This window comes from Psammomys obesus, unplaced genomic scaffold, assembly GCF_907164565.1.
Source record: "Psammomys obesus unplaced genomic scaffold, mPsaObe1.curated_primary_1811, whole genome shotgun sequence".
In the NCBI taxonomy this organism is placed as follows: Eukaryota; Metazoa; Chordata; class Mammalia; order Rodentia; family Muridae; genus Psammomys; species Psammomys obesus.
In genome coordinates this window covers 8,122,114-8,139,947 of record NW_026596433.1, presented here as the reverse complement: position 1 = coordinate 8,139,947, position 17,834 = coordinate 8,122,114, and the positions used below count along the sequence as shown (strand labels likewise).

The window sequence follows — 17,834 nt, the reverse complement described above, 5'->3', positions numbered from 1 at the left end:
TTTTTTTTTTTTTAATGGTATCCTTGAACATATCCATTTAAAATACATGACTGGTAGTTTATGTTCCACAAGCAGTGTAAGTTCTGTTTGGGGCAATCTGCAGGTGTTTGGGGTAGGCTAGTGTTCTAGAAGGGCTCTTGTGGGTAAAGCCAAGAGGAGCTCTTGCCCTCTGTACACTTTGACTTGGACAGAAGCAAACAAGTAGCCTCCCTCTCCCTTGGACCGCTCATGTTGCAGTCGCTGAGCAGGCAGCAGCTTAAGAGGGGCAAGCCTTCATTTTCCTCCTCCTCTGTTTGGGATGCACATTCAAATCCTTCAGTTCACGTTTGTAGTGAACAAATAAAGACCAGATTAAGTGTTACCTGTGAGATTGTCCTTAGGAAACCTGTTCACACATCTCTGATGAATCAGCCCTGGGGTAGGTAGTGTGTAGAATGCTGTGAGGCTATGCTTGGCTGGTAAAGAAATCAGACTAGTAAATGTGTGGGGGTAGTGGAACTTAGCAAGGAACTATAGCGAAGCATGATTATGCCTTTATTTTTGCAAGAAGAGAGATTATTAGAGTGTGTCTCCAGGAGTAATAAAGGTTTCCAAAGAGTATTTTTTAAAGGAACAAAATAAGCATGAATTAACTCTTCACTATAAGCTATGAGTACTAGTTGGTTATGAGTTGTAGTGGCACCAGTTGGCACCTCTGTCATTTAAGGGCCTTTGAATGCTTCTAGAGGAATCCCTTATTTTCAAGGGTTTATAATGAACAACAACAAAAATTTTTCCCTGGCTAAAGCTGCTACTATGAAAAGCCTCAGCTTAGGAAGATAGAAATATAAGTGTCTTGGCCCTTTAATTTAGTGTAGCTCAAGAATGGAAGTAGAAATGTTTTATTCAGTACTTTGAATGCTCAAGAAATGCAATCAGTGTATTATATATGATTCATAGGTCAGTCATTCGTAGCCATTGACTCTAAGGCTTTATTAAGAAAGTAGCTGAAGATTCACCCTTGGATGAATCTGTCTGGGGAAACGGCCACCAGGGGGATGCACTGACTTTGGAACAGAAATGAAATTCTGCTCTGATTGAACTGAGCAGATGCATGATGCACAGCAGTGTACGGTGAGCGTGCAGATGGTGGGGCATCGATGAGTGCCTGTGGTTTACCAGAAAGCTGAAGAATAAAAGCGCATCCTCTGTGTGGGCAGACTAGCTTCAGTGGAGGGGGGGGAAGGTGGGCATAGGCTGGTGAGAGTTAGTGGGGCCGTGATAGAAAAGCTTTGATGAACTTACTTCCCTTCAATAAAGACTCCTCTCGAATCTTGTTCCTAAACTCTCAGCCGCTTAAGCCTCCCCCTCTCCAAGTGAGTTGTGCCACCTTCCTTCTCCCTCAGGACCATTTGCCTGGTTATACCTCAGTGTCCATCAGCCCCTGTCAGTGCTCCCTGACTGCGGGAAACCTGAGCACCCTTTCTCTCACTGAATTTGAATCACGGCCTCAATGTAGTCTCTATTGTTCTGTCCAAAGTGTTTAATGCTTCCTGGCTGTAGTGGGTAGCATGCAGATAAGAATTTAACTGGTTTTTCTTGAATATCTTTTACAATAAGCCAATTTTTATAATCTTAAAAAAAGATTACATTTATAATAAAAGTTTAATAACCACACAATCCATACAAATACAGATAGAAAAATATGTAAAAAAATTAAGATATGCCAAAATATAAATAAGCTCATTTGTGGATAAAATGTGCCCCTTGTACAGTATGTAAGTATATTATATATGTATGTATATGTACATATATACATAAAATTTTGTATAGTTGTATATGTATACTTAAATATATATACATTACATATGATATATATTATATAAGCATTCTTACATAAAATATTTAGACAGAATGTAGTGATTCAGACAAACTCAAGGTTTAAAATTCAACAAGGCAATTCAGGACTCTATTTTTACCACAATCTATCTGGAACAAAACTGGCCATGGCCTAAAGGTATTGGTATTTTTTTTAATAAGCAGTTTTTAACCCTTTTCCTAAAGAAGAAAAGGGATTGGAGAGACATGGATGGCCTCTTAAACTTTCCTCCTTTGGCTTGTGAAAAGCATAAAACTTTCATTTCCCATGAGTGAAGGACATTGTTGGAGCTATAAAGTATGAGGACATCTTGCTGGAAGCAACTATTACTGCTGAACGACCAAGTGTACTTTAACACAAACTATAACTTCAGTTGCTGTGAAGATATATCACATCAGTTTAAAAGTGAGAGACCAAAAAGTTTAAAGCCCCAGCCACCTTGTATATTATCTAACCAACATGGACTAAAGCTGGACCTCAACAACAACAGAAATAGCAAAAGCCTACACATACATGGAAACTGAACAACTCACTACTCAATGACAGCTGGGTTGGGGAAGAATAAAGAAATTAAAGACTTCCTAGAATTCAATGAAAATGAAGGCACAACATATCCAAACTTATGGAACACAATGAAAGCATTGCTAAGGGGAAAGTTCATAGCACTAAGCGCCTTCAAGAAGAAATTTGAAACATCACATACAAGCAACTTAATAGCTCACCTGAAAGCCCTAGAAAAAAAAGCAGCAGACACACCCAAGAGGAGTAGACCATTGGAAATAATCAAACTCAGGGCTGGAATCAATCAATTGGAAATAAAGAAAACAATTCAAAGAATCAATGAAACCAAGAACTTGTTCTTTGAGAAAATCAACAACATAGACAAACCTTTAGCCAAACTAACTAAAAGGCAGAGAGAAACTGTTCAAATCAGCAAAATCAGAGACGAAAAGGGGGACATAACAACAGACACAGAGGAAATCCAAACAATGATTAGGTCTTACTTCAAAAGCCTATATGCCACAAAATTTGAAAATCTAAAGGAAATGGACAATTTTCTTCATAGATTTCATTTACCAAAATTATTGGATATATGACAGGAGTTTACCGCAGAAGGCATCTGAAAGACCCTACCAAGAAGCGTTTCAAAACAGATACTAAGACTCATAAACAAACCTTTGGCAGAAGGGGAGTTAGTATGACAGGGAAAGGATAGGAGCCCCACAAGGACCAAATATATCTGGGCACAGGGTTTTTTTCTGAAACTGTTTCTCCAACCAAGGACCATGTATGGATATAACCTAGAACCTTTACTCGGACAAAGCTTTGGTAGCTCAATAACCAATTGGTTTCCCATAATAAGGGGAACAGGGACTATCTCTGACAGGAACTCAATGGCAGGCTCTTTGACTCCCCACCCCCCAAGGGAGGAGCAGTTCTGCTAGGCCACAGAGGAGGACTTTGCAGCCAGCCCTGAAGATACCTGATAAAACAGGGCCAGACGAAAAGGGAGGAGGTCCTCCCTAATCCCTGGACTTGGAAAGGGGAGAAGCTGAGGGAGGGAGGGTGGGATTGGGGGGGAATAAGGGAGTGGGATACAGCTGGGATACAGAGTTAATAAAATGTAACTAATAATAACAAACAATAAAAAAATAAAGTTAATTTGCTTCAGATCATCTAAAAAAAAAAAAAAAAAGATCAGGTAAATAGACTGAATAGTCCTATAACCCCCAAGGAAATAGAAGCAGTCATCAAAAGTCTCCCTTCCAAGAAAAGACCAGGGCCAGATGGTTTCAGTGCAGAATTCTACCAGACTTTCAGAGAAGTGCTAGCTCCAATTCTCTTCAAACTATTCCACAAAATAGAAACAGAAGGAATATTACCAAACTCATTCTATGAAGCCACAGTCATCTTGATACCTAAGCCACACAAAGACCCAACAAAAAAAGAGAACTTCAGACCTATCTCTCTTATGAACATTGATGCAAAAATACTCAATAAAATACTTGCAAACCGAATCCAAGAACACATAAAAGATAGCATCCACCATGACCAAGTAGGCTCCATCCCAGGCATGCTAGGGTGGTTCAACATACAGAAATCCATCAATGCAATCCACCACACAAAACAAACTAAAGGAGAAAAACCACATGATCATCTCCTTAGATGCCAAAAAAGCATTTGACAAAGTCCAATACCCATTCATGTTTAAAGTCTTGGAGATACAAGGCACATACCTAAACATAGAAAAGGTAATATACAGCAAGCCTACAGCCTACATCAAGCTCAATGGAGAGAAACTTAAATCAATCCCACTGAAATCAGGGACAAGGCAAGGCTGCCCACCTTCTCCATATCTCTTCAATATAGTACTTGAAGTCCTAGCTAAAGCAATAAGACAACTAAGGGGATACAAATGGGGAAGGAAGAGGTCAAAGTGTCACTATCCACAGATGATATGATAGTATACATGAGTGACCCGAAAAATTCAACCAGAGAACTCCTTCAGCTGATAAACACCTTCAATAAAGTGGCTGGATACAAAACTAACTCAAAAAAAAAAAAAAATCAGAAGTCCTCCTGTACACCAAAGACAAAACGGCTGATAAAGAAATCAAGGAAACAACATCCTTCACAATAGCCACTAATAACATAAAGTACCTTGGTGTGATTCTAATCAAGCAAGTGAAAGATGTGTTTGAAAAAAACTTGAAGTCTCTGAATAAAGAAATTGAAGGAGATATCAGAAGATGGACAGATCTCCCATGTTCATGGATTGGTAGGATTAACATAGTGAAAATGGCCATCCTGCCAAAAGCAATCTACAGATTCAATGCATTTCCCATCAAAATACCAACACAATTCTTTACAGACCTTGAAAAAAAGATTCTCAACTTCATATGGAAAACAAAAACCCCAGAATTTCCAAAATGATCCTGTACAACAACAGATTGTCTGGAGGTATCTCTATCCCTGATTTAAAGCTGTACTACAGAGCAATAGTAATAAAAACTGCATGGTATTGGCATAGAAACAGGATGGTGGATCAATGGAACCAAAGAGAAGACCCAAAATTAAACCCACACCTCCAGATATTGATTTTTGACAAAGAAGCCAAAACCATTCAGTGGAAAAAAGACAGCATCTTCAGCAAATGGTGCTGGTCTAACTGAAGGTCTATATGTAGAAAAATGAAAATAGATCCATATTTATCTCCCTGCACAAAACTAAACTCCAAGTGAATCAAAGACTTAAACATAAAATCAGATACACTATATCAGTTGGAAGATAAAGTAGGGAAGAGCCTAGAACTCATTGGCACAGGAGACAACTTCCTGAACAGAACACCAACAGTACAGGCTCTAAGAGCAACAATCAATAAATGGGACCTCATGAAAATGAAAAGCTTCTTTCTGTAAAGTAAAAGACACTGTCTTCAGAACAAAACAAAAGCCTACAGACTGGGAAAGGATCTTCACCAGCCCTATATGTGACAGAGGGCTAATATCCAGAATATATAAAGAACTAAGGAAGTTAAAAAGCAATAAATCAAGTAATCCAATTAAAAAATGGGGTACAGAGCTAAACAAAGAATTCTCTGTAGAGGAATATAGAATGGGAGAGAAACAGTTAAAGAAATGCTAAATGCCCTTAACCGTCAGGGAGATACAAATCAAAACAACCCTAAGATTTCACCTTACACCTATTGGAGTGGCTAAGATCATAAACTCAAGTGACAACACATGCCGGAGAGGATGTGGAGTAAGAGGAATCCTCCTCCACTGCTGGTGGGAATATAAATTTGTACAACCACTTTGGAAACCAATCTGGCACTCTTTCAGACAATTAGGAATAGTGCTTCCTCTAGATCCCCCTATACCACTCCTAGGCATATATCCAAAATATGATCAAGTACACAACAAGAACATTTGTTCAATCATGTTCATAGCAGCTTTATTTGCAATAGCCAGAACCTGGAAACAACCCAGATGTCCATCAATGGAGGAATGGATACAGAAATTGTGGTACTTTTACACAATAGAACACTACTCAGCAATTAAAAACAAGGAAATCATGAAATTTGCAGGCAAATGGATGGAACTAGAAAAGATCATCCTGAGTGAGGTATCCCAGAAGCAGGAAGACACACATGGTATATAGTCACTTATAAGTGGATATTAGACCTATAAGGATAAACATACTAAAATCTGTACACCTAAAGAAGCTAAACAAGAAGGAAGACCCAGGGTAAGAGGATCAGTCCTCACTTAGAAAGATAAAGGGGAAGGACATTGGAAGAAGAAAACAAGAACAGGAGCCTACCATTGAGGACCTCTGAAAGACTCTATCTAGCAGTGTATCAAAGGTGATGCTAAGACTCATAACCAAACCTTGGGCAGAGTGCAGGGAATCCTATGAAAGAAGAGGGAATTAGTAAGACCTGGAGAGTACAGGAGCTCCACAAGGAGAACAACAGAAACAAAATATGTGGGCTCAGAGGTGTTTTCTGAGACTGATACTCCAAGGTACATTCATGGATATAATCTAGAACCCCTGCTCAGATGTAGCCCATGGCAGCTCAGTATCAAAGTGGGTTCCCTAGTAAGGGGAAGAGGGACTGTTTCTGACATGAACTCAGTGCCTGGCTCTTTGTTCACCACCACCACCCCCAGGGTAGCACAGCCTTGCCAGGACACAGAGGACATTGCAGCCAGTCCTGATGAGACTTGGCAAGGTAGGGTTGGATGGAAAAAGAGGTGGACCTCCCCTATTGTTGGACTTGGAGAGGGGCATGGGAAGGTGGGATTGGGAGGGAATAAGGGAGGAGACTACAGTTGGGATGTAAAGTAAATAAAATGTAATTAATGTAAAATAATAAAAATTAATTAAAAATTATTAAAAAAAAAAAAAGCCCCAGCCATGTGGGAAAAGAAACTAGCTTAATGCAATCTTTCCCCACCCACTAGTTATAGTCACTAGGAAACTGGCCCACCCCCTTGGGAGAGACACCAGGTAATTAATGGTTTGGGGACTTTCCTATAGTCAATCAATTCAAAATGCAAGATCCCTTTTGTGTTTTGACCAATAGATGCTTGCCAGGCAGGAATCCCCCTGTTTTCGGCATTCTGGGAGGGACTGGAATCTTTAAATCACCCAAATAACCTGAGCAAGGGGCTCTTGGCTCTCACCACTTTGGCAGTGGGGGTGTGAGCCCATACTGCAGCTTGTAATAAAGAGATCCTCAGGGGTTTGCAAGGGACTCAACTCCTGGTGGTGGTATTTTGGGTTTCGCAATTCTAGCATAACAAAAGCATGTGTCTCTTCCAGCTTTTACAACTTAAAATCCACAAAACTGCATTAAAAGCCGAACTAACAGTCTTCTGACCCTTTTGATGAGTAACTCTTGTTACATGTGCATTTGGGCATTCTTGCAGTTGAGCACTCTTACCTGTCATTTGCCGTAGTCAGATTCACCACCATAATAAAATGGAAAATTATAGCTGCCACTACTGTATACTTCCTAAATATAAATGTTAATGTATTACCATGCATCTTTTTATGTAACTGTATACTAAACTATTTAAACTCACATTGCTAAACAGTGTTAGGACCTTAAATATTAAGAGCAGTTGATGTCCTTCTATTTTCTGAGTTAGGTTCTCATTATATAAACCAGGCTGGCCTCAGGTCAACATCTTCCCATCTTAAATGCTAGAGCACTGGGATTGCAGGTGGAAACCTCCATTTCCTGCTAGCCATTGACACCTTAAAACTTTTTTATTAGTTCTTTGTGAACTTCACATTATGCACCCCAATCCCACTCCTTATCCTTTATTTTTTGTTTGTTTGTTTTTATTTTTTTCTTATTAGTTACACTTTATTAACTCTGTATCCCAGCCATGTCCCGCTCCCTCATTCCCTCCCAGTCCCTCCCTCCCTCCCTCACCTCCACCATGCCCCTTGCCAAGTCCACTGATAGGGGGGACCTCCTCCCCATTCATCTGATCCTGTTTTATCAGGTATCTTCAGGACTGGCTGCAAAGCTCTCCTCTGTGGCCTAACAGGACTGCTCCTCCCTTGGGGGGTGGGGAGGCCAAAGAGCCAGTCATTGAGTTCCTGTTAGAAATAGTCCTTGTTCCCCTCACTATGGGAAACCAATTGGTTACTGAGCTACCACAGGTGACATCTGAGCAGAGGTTCTAGGTTATATCCATACATGGTCCTTGGTTGAATGTCAGTCTCAGAAAAGACCCTGTGCCCAGATATATTTGGTCCTGGTGGAGCTCCTACCCTTTCCTCATCAGACTAACTCCCCTTCTTTCTTATGATTCCCTGTACTCTGCCAAAGGTTTGGTCATGAGTCTTTGCTTTGAAAACACTGTTAGTCTTTCAAATGTGCTCAGTAGACTCCTGTCATATGTTCAATGCACATCCCATCTGTCTTTCTAAACGAGGATTGATCATCTTACCCCATGTCTGCTCTCTTGATTATCTTTTTTAGGTGTACAGATTTCATTGTTTATCATATCTTATAGGTCTATATAAGTGAGTATATACCGTGTTTGTCTTTCTCCTTCTGGGATATTTCACTCAGAATAATCTTTTCTAGATCCCACCATTTGCCTGCAAATTTCATGATTTCCTCCTTTTTGATTGCTGAGTAGTATTCCATTGTGTAAAAATACCACAATTTCTGTACCCATTCCTCCATTGATGGGCATCTGGGTTGTTTCCAGGTTCTGGCTATTACAAATAAAGTTGCTATAAACATGGTTCAGCAAATATCCCTTTTGTGTACTTGAGCAAACTTTGGGTATATACCTAGCAGTGGTATAGCTGGGTCTTGAGGAAGCACTATTCCTAATTGTCTTAGAAAGCACCAGATTTCCAGAGTGCTTGTACCAGTTTACATTCCCACCAGCAGTGGAGGAGGGTTCCCCTTTCTCCACAACCTCTCCAGCATGTGTTGTCCCTTGAGTTTTTCATCTTGGTCATTCTGATGGGTGTAAGGTGATATCTCAGGGTCGTTTTGACTTGCATTTCCCTGATGGCTAATGAGGGTGAGCATTTCTTTAAGTGTTTCTCTGCCATTCGATATTCCTCTGTTGAGAATTCTCTGTTTAGCTCTGTTCCCCATTTTTTAATTGGATTACTTGGTTTGCTGCTTTTCAGCTTCTTTAGTTCTTTGTATATACTCGATATTAGTCCTCTGTCAGGTAAAGGATTAGTGAAGATTCTTTCCCAATCTGTAGGCAGTCATTTTGTTTTGATGACAGTGTACTTTGCTTTACAGAAGCTTTTCAGTTTCATGAGGTCCCATTTATTGATTGTTGCTCTTAGAGCCTGTGTGGTTGGTGTTCTGTTCAGGAAGTTGTCTCCTGTGCCAATGAGTTCTAGGCTGTTCCCCACTTTTTCTTCTAACAGATTTAGAGAATCTGGTTTTATGTTGAGGTCTTTGATCCACTTGGACTTTAGTTTTGTGCAGGGTGATAAATATAGGTCTATTTTCATTTTTCTGCATGTGGACATCCAGTTGGACGAGCACCATTTGTTGAAGATGCTGTCTTTTTTCCATTGAATGGTTTTGGCTTCTTCGTCAAATATCGAGTATTCATAGGTGTGTGGGTTTATTTCTGGGTCTTCTATGCAGTTCCATTGATCCTTTCTGTTTTTATGCCAATACCATGCAGTTTTTATTACTATTGCTCTGTAGTACAACTTGAGCCACTCCTTATCCTTTTGTATCCCCCCTCCACCCTTGCAAACACCCCACACACAGAGAAAAAATATCTCATTGTGGAAACTGTACTGTGTCAGTGTGTCCCACAGTACACTCTTCTGTCCACACTTCTTTGCTTGCAAATGTTCATCTTAATGGCTCATTGGTCTGGAACAAGGCCTCTGGCTTCTGCTATTCTCCCTCTGGGATATCCTGTGGTCCTGTATCATGGAGAGCCTGTAGTTTTGGATCTGTGGGACCAGCCCCTTCATGCTCTCTAGATGTTGGAGTGGACTAATTCCCAGATGTAGATGTGGACCTGAGAGGTATATGAGCTGGTCAGCCCACTAGCCCTCTATCATGGCCTTGGGGCTGGCTCACCAGGAGGCCAACCCCTCCCACAACCCCAAGTTACCTCTCTCCCCTGCAACCAGGACCAGCTCTACCCTGCTGCCCTGGGTGAGGTGTATGGCCCCACTCTCTTGAGTGTTGCAGCTGGTGAGGGGAATGGCCAGTTCTCCCACCCCCATGACCTTGGGGCCAGCTCCCTGCCTGCCATAGATGATAGGAATAAGGGAGGGGAGAAGGGCACTTCTCCCTCATCTGTGCCACCACCCAGCAGACAAGACACAGGGCCAGCTCACCTGCAACCCCCACACCCTGGGGAAGCTCTACTGTGCTACCCAGATGAGGTGAAGGGCTCACCCCTGAGTGCTGCAGCAAGTGAGGGGCAAGGACAGATTTCCTGCTGTCATGACCTCAGGGCCAGCTCTCTCACCTGCCATAGGTGGCAATAGGTGAGGCTGGGGGAATGCATCGCTCCTTTGCCCATGTTGCTGCAGATCAGACAAGTCTCAAGGCTAGCTCTCCCACACTCAGACCCTTGGGGAGGCTCACACTTGTGCCTCCATTAAAGTCAGCTCTACTGTGCGGCCCAGGTGCAGAACCTGCTCTCCAATACAGCTGATGAGGAGCAGGGACCATCCTCCTGCTCTCCTGAATCCAGAGTCAGGTCTCCTGCCAGCCACAGGTGCTAAAAGGGAAGGGGTTAGGATGAAACCTTTTCCTCATCCACACTACCACATCAAAGACAAGTGGTAGGGCCAGCTCTCCCACGTTGATATCCCCGGGCCAGCTCACCTGCAGTTCCTTCAGTGTGACAGCCAGCTCTCTGGAGTACTGCAGCTGGCTAGGGGCAGGTTAGCGCTCTCTATTTTTTAATTTATTACAATTTATTCACTTTGTATCCTATCTATAGTCCTCTCCTTTATCCCCTCCCAATCCCGCTGTCCCTCCCTCTTTTCCTTCCATGGCCCTCCCCTAGTCCACTTATGGGGAGGTCCTCCTCCCCTTCCATAGGGTCAGCTTTCTTAATCTCATGCCCCCAGCGACAGCTCTCCCAGGAAGTCAAGAGCCAGCTCTGCAGAGCCATCAGACATTAACATGTCCCAGGCATGGATGTCTGCCTGGCCTTTGGTGGTAACAGATAGAGGCTGCTCAGGCCACAGATCTGGACATGGCCCCCAGTGGCATCACTGGCTTCTCACATCAGGTTGCTCCTCACTACCCTCGAGTCTGCCATTCTGCCTCCTTCATTGTGCCTGCATCCTTCTGTTTCTCTTCCATTTCTCTACATCTTACTTGCTCCTCTTAGTGGTACAGTGCCCGGGGTGTCTGAAGTCATCTCAGGAGTGGTCTCAGGAGTGCTATGCTCTAGTCATGTATTGTGGCACAGGCCAGAGGTCATCTCAGGCATGGTCTGCCCCTCCCCTTACCTTACCCAAACGCCTGTGCAGTGCCCATCTGGTGGTCATCTCAGGCCTGTAGTCCCAGGAGAGGTTCTTCTGGTTGCTCCCTGTATTGGGGGGCCATCTGGGGCCTGTCTGGCATGGCACTGGTGGCTGTCTCAGGCTTGCTTTTTTCAGGAAATGCCAGGCTACTTAATCATTCAAGTGTTCATTGGTCAGAACAGAGTGTAGACCTCTCTCCTCTCTGCCATCTACTTTTAAAATTGTTTTCATTATGATTATTATTATTAATTACAATTATTCACTTTGTATTCCATCTGTAACCCCTTCCCTCATCTCCTCCTAGTCCCACCCTCCCTTACTCTTCCCCCTCTATGTCCCTACCCTAGTCCACTGATAGGGGAGATCGCCTCCCCTACTGTCTGACCCTAGCCCATCAGGTCTCATCAAGACTGTCTGGATCCTCTATGGCCTGGTAAGGCCACCTTGCCAGGAGGAGGTGATCAAAATGCAGACAACTGAGTTTATGCCAGTGACTGCCCCTGCTCACCTTACTATGGAACCCACTATGGAGACTGAGCTGCCCATGGGCTACATCTGAGCAGGAAGTCTAGGTCCTAACCATGCATGGTCCTCAGTTGATTCATCAGTCTCTATAGGACCCCTGGGCCGAGAGTTTCTGGCTCTGTAGGTTTCCTTGTGGAATTCCTGTCCCCTCCAGATCTTTCTATCTCCCCTTTCTTTCATAATTCCCTGTACTCTGCCCAAAGTTTGGCTATGAGTCTCAGTATCTGCTTTAACAACCTGCTGGGTAGTCTCTCAGAGGCCCTCTATGGTAGGCTCCTGTCATGTTCCCTGTCTTCTACTTCCAATGTCTATCCTGTTTGCCCTTCTGAATGAGGATCAAGCCTTTTCACTAGGGTCCTTCTTGTTGTTTAGCTTCTTTAGGACCATAGATTTTTTAATATGTTTATCCTATATTATATGGCTAATACCCACTTATAAGTGAGTATATACCATGTGTGTCTTTCTGCTTCTGTGTTACCTCAGGATGATCTTTTCTAGTTCCATCCATTTGCCTGCAAATTTCATGATTTCCTTGTTTTTAATTGGTGAGTAGTACTCCATTGTGTAAATGTACCACAATTCTTCAGTTGAGGGACATCTAGGTTGTTTCCAACTATTATAAATAAAGCTACTATGAAAACAGTTAAGCAAATATCCTTCATGTGTGGTTGAGGATCTTTCGGATAAATGCCTAGGAGTGGTACAGCTGGATCTTAATGTAGCACTATTCCTCATTTTCTGAGCTTACACTGGGAAAAGATCTTTACCAATCCTATATCTGACAGAGGGCTAAATATCCAGAATATATAAAGAACTCAAGAGGTTAAAATCAACATACCAAGGAATCCAATTAAAAAAATGGGTTACAGCCCCAAACAGAGAATTTTCATCAGAGGAATAATGAATGGCAGAGAAACATGTAAGGAAATGCTCAACATCCTTAGTCATCCAGGAAATGCAAATCAAAACAACCCTGAGACTCCACCTTACACCCATCAGAATGACTAAAGATCAAAAACTCAAGTGACAACACATGCTGGAGAAAGGGGAACCCTCCTCCATTGCTGGTGGGAATGTAAACTTGTACAACCACTTTGGAAATCAATCTCGTGCTTTCTCTGCCACCTGTTGATGAAAGGACCATGCATGGAAATAACCTAAAACCCCTGCACAGATGTAGCCCATGGCAGCTCAGTATCAAAGTGGGTTCCCTAGTAAGGGGAACAGGGACTGTCTCAGTGGCGATCACCTCCCCCTGAAGGGGGAGCAGCCTTGCCAAGCCACAGAGAAAGACAATGCAGACAGTCCTAATGAGACCTGATAGGTTGGGGTCAGATGGAAGAGGAGAAGGGCCTCCCATATCAATGGACTTAGTGAGGGGCATGGGAGAAGATGAGGGACAGATATAGAAATTGTAGTACATTTACACAATGGAATACTACTCATCAATTAAAAACAAGGAAATCATGAAATTTGCAGGCAAATGGATGGAACTAGAAAAGATCATTCTGAGTGAGGTAACGCAGAAGCAGAAAGACATACATGGTATATACTCACTTATAAGTGGGTATTAGCCATATAATATATAGGATAGACATACTAAAATCTGTACACCTAAAGAAGCTAAACAAGAGGGAGGACCCTGAGTAAGATGCTCAATCCTCATTCAGAAATGTAAACAGGATAGATATCGGAAGAGGGAGAAATCAGGGAACATGACAGGAGCCTACCACAGAGGGCCTCTGAAAGACTCTACCCAGCAGGGTGTTAAAGCAGATACTGAGACTCATAGCCAATCTTTGGGCAGACTGCAGGCAATCTTATGAAAGAAGGGGGAGACAGAAAGATAGAAAGACCTGGAAGGGACAGGAGCTCTACAAGGAGAGGAACAGAAGCAAAAAATTTGGGCCCAGGGGTCTTTCCTGAGACTGATACTCCAATCAAGGACCATTCATGGAGATAACCTAGAACCCCTGCTCAGATGTAGCCCATGGCAGCTCAGTCTCCAAATGGAATCCCTAATCTCTGACATGAGCTCAGTGGCTGGCTCTTTGATCACCATCCCATGAGGGGGGAAGCAGCCTTGCCAGGCCACAGAGGAAGACAATGCAGCCAGTCCTGATAAAACCTGATAGGTTAGGGTCAGATGGAAGAGGAGGAGAACCTCCCCTATCAGTGGACTGGGGAAGGGGCATGGGAAGAGAAGAGGGATGGAGGGCAGGATTGGGAGGGGAGGAGGGAGGAGGTTACAGCTGGGATACAAAGTGAATACATTGTAATAAATAAACAAAATTAATTAGAAAAATTAAAAATGAAAACAACAACAAAAAAGTTCATAGTACACTTTTGTGGAAGAGACAGCAGGATCTCCAAGTTCAAGGCCAGTCTGGTCTACAGAGCAAGTTCTGGGAAATCCTGTCTCAAAAAACAAAAGAAACGTTCACAGCAATATTTAGCTTTCAGCAAGCTTTATCCAGCACTTCAACACCTGTTTTATTATTACTTCCACGTGGGAGATTTTTCCTCATGTATAAACTATTATCAAATCCATACTTGTATCCTTACATTACACTGTATAAACAAAGATTTTCTCTGGCAGCTGCTATGGAAAGGATAAAAAGGCCCTCTTTTCTAGAAGGCCCAGCAAACATTCCTTTTCTACAGTGTTTTTTTTTTTTTTTTTCATCTGTCAATCAGTACCTCTGAATAAAAAGAAAGAGCTGTAAGGACAGTAAGCACATGCCTGAGATAGTTCATTGCCCACTAGGAAACTATGTCCCTAAGGAAGGTGGTATGAGCTAGATAATAAGTAATTTTCTGCTTTTGCCATCATGTTATACAAAGTATTCTATATTAATAATCACTTTCCTTACTCATGAGAAAAAAAAATTAAAATCCATTTTACATCTTTAGTTCCATAACCAGTATGAATACTGTGAGGGATATTTGGATTAGAAGATAAGTCCCAGATTAGACAATAGAGAGGACAGTGCTGATGATGAGAAAACAAAAAGGGATGGTTCCTAGTGCTAAGAAGATGGCTATGTTTTATTCCTTTGGGGGAACTCTGAGACACTACCAGAAAATTATGACTTAACCTATATAGAAATGAAAATGAAAATGTATTAAATTCCTATCACCTGAATAAAAACAAGCCTATCCAAATAAATGTGTTTCATTTCCTAGGGTATAAACTGGAGATGACTTGTCTTGGTAGACCCACTAGAAGGCTGGTCTCTTCAAAGATGGCTTTCCACCAGACACTGTAAATGATTGGTGGTGACTGTCATTTAGCCAAGATGGCCAAATCCTTTTACTCCTTTCCTGATTCAGCCAGACAATAGTCTCTTGATTCTGCTTTCTAAGGGTTTCTCTTTTCTCACTCGTGTCTCCAATACAGTTATTTTTCCTTTTTCTTCCTTGTTTTCAGACAGGGTCTCTGAAGTCAGGCTGGCCTTGAACTCACTGGTGGAGGAAGCTTTTGAATTTCTCATGCTTGTGCCTTCACCTTCCAAGTACTAGGATCACAGACATGTATTACCATATAACTTAAGTCTCCATATTTAGCCATGCTCAACTTCTGTTCTTTTCTCTTTTCCCTTCTAAAATGCCTTCAAATCAATTTTTCTTCAGTGAATATCTGGATTTGAAGTCTCATCCTTGCCTCACAAGGTAAACTCTCTAAATGAACATGCAAGCTGAGCATGGTGGTGTCTGCCTTTAATCCTAGCACTCAGAGGCAGAGGCAGGTGGATCTCTGTGAGTTCAAGGCTAGCCTGGCCTAAAATGTGAGTCCAAGACAGCCCAGGGTACACAGAGAAACCATGTCTCGAGAAACCAAAAATCAAAAGAAAAACACAGAACAAACAAATAAACAAAGAACATACCGTACAAGAATCAAGCTTTCCAATCCCCACAAAAATTAGCGAACATTTTTGGTAGTTTCATGCAATTGCATGAATAGTATAAATAGTAATTCATTTTTTAAGTGTCAGTGGGATAATTTAAAACATAAGCCACAGTGTGACACTCTTGGTTATCAGTGTATCACCTTTGCTAGACTTTGCAACAGTTTGCAAAGTAATTGCACTGGCTGAACTGTAGCTAGAAGAATTTAAGAATATAATTAACAATAACCTTAACAATAGTGTCTGATCTTCTAAATTTCATAAATGTAAAAAGTATTTCATCACTGTATTCTTCCATATGTAATTTCTCATTTAGGATTCTTCTTCTGAGCAGCTCTACTGTCACTTTACTTTTATATGAAATTCTACATTTCTTTTTTATAGACATTCTTTGTATATTATGAATACTTTTGTTGGCTATTTACATTTTCAAAGGTCTTCATACTTGGATAAGATATTTCCTAAGATATTCTGAAAATGTGTGACAGTGATTGAAATCTCATGAGACAATTAAAAAGTAAGATTTAAAAATAAAAACAGAGGTCAATGGGGATCATTTGGACAAAAGTTTAGAGCTTTGGGAGCTTCTTTTGAAACTTAAAAAATATCAAACAGCTCCAATGACTTCTAGAACCTTCAAACTGTCTATGGTGCACAGTTTAAGAACCGGTTTGAGTCTGAACTCTCTATAAAGGGGGAAGAATCCAAAGCCAAAGAAGTTAAGTTGCTGACTTGGGGTCTGGCCTCTACATTCTTAAGGAAAACATGGGAAATATTCTGGAGCAGTAGGGAAGGCTGACGGTGACTCTAGTCTTGGAAGCCTAATTGTCTTCCTTTGGGAAGGCCAGACCAGAAGTTTTACTTCACAAATATGTCCTCCCAGTTTATTTCCTACCCAAACTCTGCCCTTGGTATCCAAGCTACTTGCCAATCCCTATGTCATTAGCTCTACTATAGATATGTAAGATTAAACTCTGGAATGTTTTTTTTTTTTTTTCATGGGTTTTTAGGCATGGCGGGAGGGACAAAGTAGGCAGAGGTTGATATGATAGTATGGAAAGCAGAGGCCAGGTTGACTGAGCTATTCACCATGACTAGCAGTTTGATGTTTCCTCAACTGTATGTAAAAAGGCTTCTTAAGGTGAAGGTGGAAAAGACTATTTCTATATAATGCTGCTGGACACAGAGGTAGGAACATAACTGCCAGCTGTTATTACTCATACCTCCTCAGGATGCTGTGCTGTGCACATATGCACCTATAAATTATCTAAAATACACAGGGGTTAGGTTTTGACAAAACCTTTCTCAGACAGGTCTAGGCAATTGTCCTCAGCAAATACACCCAGACTTGTGGACACTTGTCAATAGTATGACAGGATGTTACCTACCAGGACATTTATGAACTCTAGCTACAGCTCCTTCACTAATATCATGGCTGCACACAGAGGTCTGCAAGCTATGCCTGACTCTCATACCTGCTCAGGTTGAAATCTACAAATGGACAACTTAATTGTTTTGCCTCTCTACAGAATTACTTGGCATTGATATGTTATTGTTCCCCTAGTACATTCGTTCAATAAGCAAAGAAAAAAAAAGAAAAAGAAAAAGAGAAGAAAAGAAAAGAAAAGAAAAGAAAAGAAAAGAAAAGAAAAGAAAAGAAAAGAAAAGAAAAAAGAAAGGAAAAACCCTTTCACAGTTGAGCCAGTTTGAGCTAAGCTTTAGGAGACTTACGAGCCAGATGCAAGATGCTGGGGGTAAGGGGCTGGAGAGATGGCACAAGAGGTTAAGAGCACTGGTTGCTCTTCCAGAGAACCTGAGTTCAATTCCCAGTAACCACAGGGTGGCTCACAACCATCTACATCTGGTGCCCCCTTCTGGCGCTGTATAGATAATAAACAAACAAACAAACAAATAAATCTTTAAAAAAAAAAAAAGATGCTGGAGTGATCTCCAGATAACTTTGAGCCTTGTATTTTCAGGGTTACCCCCACCCCCACCCCATGTGAACAACAGTTCTCCTACAAATCACCATC

At 41.7% G+C, this 17,834-nt stretch overlaps 1 pseudogene; it reads right to left on the bottom strand.

The window, feature by feature from the left end:
• Positions 1-11,505: 11,505 nt before the first annotated feature.
• LOC129669617 (small nucleolar RNA SNORA17) lies at positions 11,506-11,624 on the bottom strand (annotated as a pseudogene).
• Positions 11,625-17,834: the final 6,210 nt, after the last annotated feature.